Genomic DNA, 6,366 nt, shown 5'->3' with positions numbered 1-6,366 from the left:
ATATGGAAACAAATATCATGGCATCCGAACTACGACCTTCAACATTGCAAGTTATTGTGCCAACCATTGCGCTAAAGTACAATGCCAACTGTAGCTCTTAAATTTTTGACTGTGTCACCCAGTGGTAATGATGAATTGCAGCCTTCAAAAATTCGTTTTCACGTATTGTCGTGCGAAACTCATCTAACGTAAACCAGTTTTGTGATTATGATAACCGCACATGTGACGCTAAATCGCATTTTGTGAGAGAGTACCCAGTAGTGTTTAGTTACTGCTGTGTATAAAACTTGCGTATCTCGTTTGCATCGTTATGTGTGTGTGTGTTATCTGTGGTGTGGTTGTCATGTATGATGAAATACGAAATAGAAGCCCCGACACATGATTCGGGACCCAAACACGTCAAGAAAGAATACCGGACAAGAAACTGAAAGCGAACTGACCAACTGTTGTGGCACCGCGCGGGATTAGCCGAGCTGTCTAGGGTGCTCCAAAAAAAAAGGGTTCAAATATGTGTGAAATCTTATGGAACTTAACTGCTAAGGTCATCAGTCCCTAAGCTTACACACTACTTAACCTAAATTATCCTAATGACAAACACTCACACCCATGCCCGAGGGAGGACTCGAGCCTCCGCCGGGACCAGCCGCACAGTCCATGACTGCAGCGCCTCAGACCGCTCGGCTAATCCAGCGCGGCTAGGTTGCTGCAGTCATAGACTGTGCGGCTGGTCCCGGCGGAGGTTCGAGTCCTTCCTCGGTCATGGGTATGTGTGTTTGTCCTTAGGATAATTTAGGTTAAGTAGTGTGTAAGCTTAGGGACTGATGACCTTAGCAGTTAAGTTCCATAATATTTCACACATATTTGAACATTTTTTTGAACTGTTGTGGCAGCTTGACAACGGGGAATTGTTCGGGCGTTACGTTCAACGCGCCGACTGGAGGAAACCAGCTCCAACGTGTGATGTGGCAACTATCAAGTAATTTTAATCAGACTATAGTTTCTTAATTACAGCTTTTATCTGTCGAGTGAACTACAGTAGCAATAAATGCTACAGGCACTCGTTTACGCTTCTACGAATGGACGCTCCGTGCTAGCGAGTGTTCTCCGAAGCAGACTGATTGGGAACATAGCCGATCTGCAGCCCCTGCGCTCCAGCGCCGCGGCAGGTGGCGCGGCCGGCAGGCAGGGTGTGTGCGCGCAGGCGCCGTGGCGCCGACGCCGACGCCCGCTCGGCCAGTAGCGATGTGATACGCAGACAGGCAGCCCACCACGTCGACTGCAGAGGACGCCCTCCAGAGCAGGTGAGCGCGCGGCCGCCGCCGCCGCCGCCGCTGCTGCTGGCGGCCGGCGCGATGCGTTGCGGGCTGCATACTTGGTGGGGGGCGAGCCAGCATTTCGCGCCGTCTCCTACGTTTGCTCGTGATTATTCTATATACGCAAGCTTCCGCTTATCCGAGCGATTGCGGACCCGTGACTGCACAGATAACCGGAAAACTTGGGTAATTCGAAACACACAAGTTTTTACCGTAAACTGCTATTTTTTGTGTTTACAAAACAAGCTATATTTCGCACTCAAAAACCCACTGCATTATTTACTCGCAACTCGCCGGAAAATATTTTTCGTAAGACGTAACACCGCTTACATTTCGCGAACGGTTCAAGATAACTACTCGAGGTTTTTGGCAAATTATAAAAATTAGAGGATATATAATTTTGTTGCGTGCTCAATCCTCTTAGAGAGATTTTGAAGCAAGTATTTTTTAATGGAACTTATTGACGGCATTCTAAAGCTCTTGGAAAGACGAATGCGGTGGTATAACGCCAGTTAAAGTTGGCGTCGAAATTTTTTGCAAGAATATCCCTGAAATGTGCCAAAGTTGAAAATCTGTAAGACCCTAGTCGACTGTTGTGATGGAAACACAGCCAACAAGGGCTCCCATTGTCTTTGTTTCAAATCTTTCGACTGTTCTCTTGACTTCACAACCGCTCTTCAGTACAACAAACATATCAGAAATAGCCTTCCAAACGCCTGCTGATACACAAGAAGTTAGTACATATTTCTATTTACAAAAATATTGGCTACATCTGTAACTATGTCGTTTGAAGAAGGTCCAAAAAATTATCTTTAATCTTAGTGGGCCTATCTGCTTGTCTCAAGAAGAAATACTGCCGCCCCATTTGGTGGTATTTCCACCGCAACAGCCGACTACGGCACATTGGCCTTCAGTTTTGACATATTTCACGAGTATCTCTTTGCGGAGTGTTTCAACGCCCTCGTTAACAAATATTATAGCTTTGTATTCGTTCTTTTTTTCAAATGTCTTTAAAAGTTCTACCGTTGCATTAAAAAAATATTTCTATAAGTATCTAGACTGAAACAAGAGGTAAGAATATTAAACGTCCAACAAAGCCGCGCGCTCTCTTTCTAATATAACTATTTGATGAAAATCTCATTCCGATATTTTGCACCGTTCACGAAACCAATGAGGTGAAAGCGGGTTTTACGTCATTCAGCTTGTGTGCGGATGGCGGCTAGCATACCTATTACAACTGAAATGCTCCCCTCTAAAGTGTCATTTTCTTTTTTGCTGAAAGCTGATAGCAGCATTAAAACGTTGTATTTTTTTGTGTGAAAAAACTCACAATTTCCGCGTCGTACCGTCTTTTTGAAATTCGGTGTTACGTAAACATTGCCGCCCACCTATTTACAGTCAATAAATATCTGCCCAACCGAAAATTAAAGCTATTCGAGCACACTTCGTGACTAATTTAAAATTAATAAATATGCAGCTTGCAGTTCTCAGTCAGTTCAGAGATTCATTATATTGTCAGTGACAAAACTATACTTCTTCTTTGCCTCTGTCTATGTGTGAGTTTATGTGTGTGTGTGTGTGTGTGTGTGTGTGTGTGTGTGTGTGTGTGTGTGTGTATGTGTGTGTGTGTGTGTGTGTGTGTGTGTGTTGTTCTCCTCTAGAAGTGTTTGCACCCGATAATTGCTTGGCTGCATTTGTATGCATCATTATGAGAGATTTGCCCGAAGAAATCTTTCATTAGGAGATGCCCCGTAACAAGCGAATGGTTACATGTACGGTTTGATCCGATTCGATTGTTATAGACATGTAGCGACAGGCAATCACGAGACTGCCTTTCATAACTGAGTATTCACCAAGGAGAAAGCTCAATTCTCAATCTACCGAAACCCTCTTGTACCGTTTAAGTAGTACAATATACAACTTTCTGAATCAATACGTTGTCAGACAACGAACGATCAAAAAATAAGCACACATTTGTTAGCAGACATGCTTCAGCTGGTTTCTTCAAAAAGAGATACAAGTTTGTTTTTTATTAAAAATCTTGTTTTATTTGCACCTAAATCCTTAGCATTTGAGTGATGTAGTCATTAGCAACACGCATTTTATCAGTGACGGAGATACACTACATGCATAGTAATCTTCAGTCAAGTAAAATTATGTTTTTCAGGATACCCATTATGGATGACGAACTGCAACTGAGAATTCTATTGGCGATTTATTTGGGCATAAATATGCAAGCAGTCGATTTTTTTTTTATTTTTGATGTGATGTACTTTCGAAGCAGTGGACACCATCATCAGACCGAGGTGTTACAGGAACATCACATCATAGACCCAGTTTGGTGGGACATTGTGGTGACGATACTGGCGGAAACGACGTATGTTCAGTTATGAAACGTTTATGAAACGGAAAGATTGTTATGTTTTGGGTACTTAGAGTACACTGCATCATGATATTCATAAAAAATCCGTTCCATGATTTGTATTATCAGGTACTACATATAAATATACATGTATTACCTGGAAAACGGATTCGCTATGGATAACTCGATTCAGTACACTGTAAGTACCCAAAAAGTAACAACCTCTCCATTTCATAAACGTTTCACTATCGGTAAGTAAACTGCCGCCATTTTCGCCAGCACCATGACGACAGCGTATAGCTACACTTGGTGTACGATATGTTCCTGTGACACTTCCATCTCATGATGAGACTACACTGGTTCGAAACCTACCCAGATTTAAAGGATAACTTTTTCGAAACCCTGCAACTGTCTACGGTTCTGAAGCATAAGTTTGAAATTTGGCTCATAGATGCCTACAACATTTCTCTGCAATGGTGCAAAACCGCGGCGCCCTGCGTTGTCGCCCTCGAGCTCGACGACACTTCAAACGGCAAAACAAAGACCAGAGCTCAGAAGTTCATGTGACGTATAAACTGAGTTAATGAGGTCACACTAGCATCAAATTTCACGACAGTTATGGTCAATTACACCATGTCACACCCCCTCCTACCACTTTTTACCCCTTATTTTGACGCCTCCACGATGGAAGTCAGAACCGCGACTTCCAGCGTTGAAATCACTCAGCTTTCTCACGGGTGGCCGAAGAAAGCATTTCAGACACACCACCACTCAGCATCGAAACGAAAAAGCCTCAAGATGTGGCATAAATGGCCTCATTGGAACCACACCTTCCCTTGTGACGTTGATTCCCACTCATTACGTGTTCGAAAACGACAGTTTACAGAGCGATGTACGATGGGAAGACGTTGTTGACTATCTCCTGGGTGATTCAACACATCTCTATGGACGTCATGGGGCTGCAACCCGATTGAAGTTGCTCTCCCTCCTTGGGAGAGCAGCATGACTGCAATTATTGCTCTGGTGTACAGGGTGGAACCACTAGGGAACGTTCAAAAGCAATCGAGCAAATTTGGAATTGATCTGAAGCAGCAAAGGGTCCTTATGCTTTTTCAGTGTTTCTCTTTCTTGCCCTCCCATGACGTGATCATGGAGAGGTCTGTCATTGACACATGTGTAAATAGAATGGCAAAGCGTCTCCCTGAGAACCCTCAGTTTGGCAAAATCTTCGATGGCACCCATCCTAATTTATTGAATATTTTCAGAATGCGCCTTTGCAGAAAAAACCTGCGAAATATTGCTGTACGCTTGCAGGCAGATCACTGGCGTCAGAGGTGAGTCATGTGGTTGCCTACCAGCAGGTGACTCGGGCTACTTTGCAAGTTTTGTCTATAAAGGAACATTTTTAAAATTCTCATTAAATGTGCGTGGATGCTGCCTAGAATGTTACAGAACTTGGGTTTCTTAGAGCGACCCTTTTCCATTTTATTCATAAATGTGTCAGTTTTCCACCGCTCTGTGATCACACCACAGGAGGGCATGAAAGAGATACACTGAGAAAGCCTAAGGACCCTCTGCTGATTCAGTTCACGTTCAAATTTAGTCGAAGGGTTTTGAACGGTTCCTAGTGGTTCCACACCACACACCAGAGCAAAAAGTGCCGTTGCAGTGCACTCCAAATGGGTGATACCACGTCCAATGGAACTGCTAGCCTGTGGTGTCTGGCGCATGGGTCGAACCGACCATAAGGTGTTAACAGTGCCAAATTTTGTCAAAATCGTCTTTGTGTTGCTCACTGCACTGCAAGCTGTCGTTCTCGACGACAGAATGTGTGGGAATCAACGTCCCAAGGAAAGAAGTGGTTTCATTGACCTCTTTATGACACCCCCTTCTTCGTTTCGATTATGAGCAGCGGTATGCCTGAAATGTTTTCCGCTGTAACCCATAGGAAAACCACGTGACTTCAACACTGGGCGTCGCATTCTGATCTTCATCGCAGAGGCGTCAAAAGAATGCGTGAAAAGTGAAAAGACTGACTATGACTACCTCCCTATCGTTTGACACGCCCACAGTGGCACTGGGCAGAATTGTGGTGAAATTTGATGTCAGTGTGACATCACTAAACCAGATTACACGTCACAAGAACTTCTGAGCTCTGCTTTTTTTCTCTTTGTGTTGACACCATGCTGTTTGAAGCGTCATCAAGACCGATATTGACGGGTCACTATTTTTCCACATTGCAGAGGAAGGTCGTAAGCACAGTTGAGACAAATTTCAAACACTGCGTCCAAAAGTCTCGAAAAGTTCTTGACTGGTTTACTTCCAACTTTTACACGATGCTCTAATAAAAATTTGGATGGACAAAGGCTGTATATTTTTCCAACATATATATAAATGAGATACAAGAAGAAACGTTGTTAGCAAAAATCTCGAAAAGTTCTTGACCGATTTACTCCCAATTTTTACACGACGTTCTAATAAATATAGAGAGGCAATAGTCTATATATTTTTCGAATGTACGAGGGTTATTCCAAAAGTAAGGTCCGATCGGTCGCGAAATGGAAACGACTATGAAAATCCGATAAAGCTTTGCACAGATGTGTTGGGTAGTGTCTCTAGTATAACCCCAGTTAGCATCACGTCGCTCTTCTCATTTCTGAGCTCGCAGTGAGTGCGTAAAGATGTCTAGAA

General features: G+C 43.5%; 1 protein-coding gene across 1 annotated transcript in view; it reads left to right on the top strand.

The window, feature by feature from the left end:
- The first annotated feature begins 1,252 nt into the window (after positions 1–1,252).
- LOC126474041 (nucleolar protein dao-5-like) overlaps positions 1,253–6,366 on the top strand; it is a 322,517-nt gene continuing 317,403 nt past the window's right edge. Inside the window, exon 1 of the mRNA XM_050101453.1 lies at positions 1,253–1,301. The gene's annotated coding sequence lies outside the window, so the exon portion shown is untranslated. The remainder of the gene's footprint in view (positions 1,302–6,366) is intronic.

This window comes from Schistocerca serialis, chromosome 4 (genome assembly GCF_023864345.2).
Source record: "Schistocerca serialis cubense isolate TAMUIC-IGC-003099 chromosome 4, iqSchSeri2.2, whole genome shotgun sequence".
NCBI lineage: Eukaryota > Metazoa > Arthropoda > Insecta > Orthoptera > Acrididae > Schistocerca > Schistocerca serialis.
Note: the sequence above shows the minus strand (reverse complement) of the source record. Positions and strands in the feature narration are given on the sequence as shown.